Genomic DNA, 1,371 nt, shown 5'->3' on the forward strand with positions numbered 1-1,371 from the left:
TATGTAATAAACTCGAGACTGTTGTATGTATGTATTTCCAACTCTTTATTACAATTCTTTTCATATAAACACTCGACATTTGAAAAGTCATTAAACTATAACTGTGAATAACTGTTGTCCATTTTTGTCTAATCTATAATTGCCCATTTTTCTGAACATTCTCAACAATACACACACACACAAATCTTTCTCTCACCACTCACACTATTTTCTATCTGAAATTGTTGTGTCACATTTTTGTATCAATATAGAGACTGATGTCAATCTGGGGACGTCCAACTAATTAGAGGAGGGATGCCCTGATTGGACAATCCAGGAGTGCACACCTTGATAAGGAGACTCACCTGTGGCTGGGTGTGGCTCTCTTCCTGCCTTTGAAGTGTTTGGGACATGTGTCACGGTTCTCTGCAGGCTGGCTTTTGTTTGATGATTGTGGTGGGAGTAAAGTGGTCTAGGTAAGTTTGGGGACCCCATAGTCTTTGTGTTAGAAACACTAGGTAAGTAGGTTGGTGCCACCCATGTAATTTTGAGCTTGTTTTAAGTTGAGGTCTATGGTCTTTCTCTCCTGTTTGTTGCTTTTCTAGGATAATAGCTCAGCTAAGTTTTGGTTTTGTCTTTTTGGTGGGTTTTTTTTGGCACAACCTAACTGTCCCTTTCTCCCCCACATTTGTTGTTTGAATCTAGGTTATTTATTTTGTGAGAGCGCCGCCATTAAACCTTTTTCATAACACCTGTACCGAGTTTCCGGAGTTGTTGTGTTATCCCCTCCTGCCCTCGAGGAGACGTAACAAACATATAATATATACAATATCATGACATATTGCCACCTACAGTAACACAGCATCTATTTACATTTCAAATCACACAATTCTAAATATTTAGTTAATCTCATATTTCTATTGCAGGTTGGCACCAACCAATGTTCCCTCTAATTTTTCATGTGTCTGAGAAAACACACAAACTCTCTGAGCGATCCCTTGGACCACGGTGAGCAACATCAGAGGTGTGCACTGTCGTCAGGCCAGCATCGAATCCATCCAAGTTACATGGTTCACTAAAATAATCAAATTACAGCATTTACATTTATGTTTATGCTTTAGCCCACTTACAATGAAAAAAAATATGTAAACACTATTGGAAGTAAAAATAACTTAAATTCCAATTTTGAAAACACATTTTTTTTCTTTCTTTTCTTTTTTTCTTTTATAAAGCTCTGACTTGTATTATGAGTCTGTGGTCTGGGAGAGAGTCTGTAACTCTGTCTGCAAAATACAGTTTATAATAACCAGTGTTGGGAAATTAATTATATAGTTACTTCTTCAGGGCAGCTGTGGCTACAACTGTAGCTGCCTCCACCAGTGTGTGAATGTG

The sequence above is a fragment of the Pundamilia nyererei genome, unplaced genomic scaffold, assembly GCF_000239375.1.
Source record: "Pundamilia nyererei isolate P.nyererei 1_Seehausen unplaced genomic scaffold, PunNye1.0 scaffold00804, whole genome shotgun sequence".
NCBI lineage: Eukaryota > Metazoa > Chordata > Actinopteri > Cichliformes > Cichlidae > Pundamilia > Pundamilia nyererei.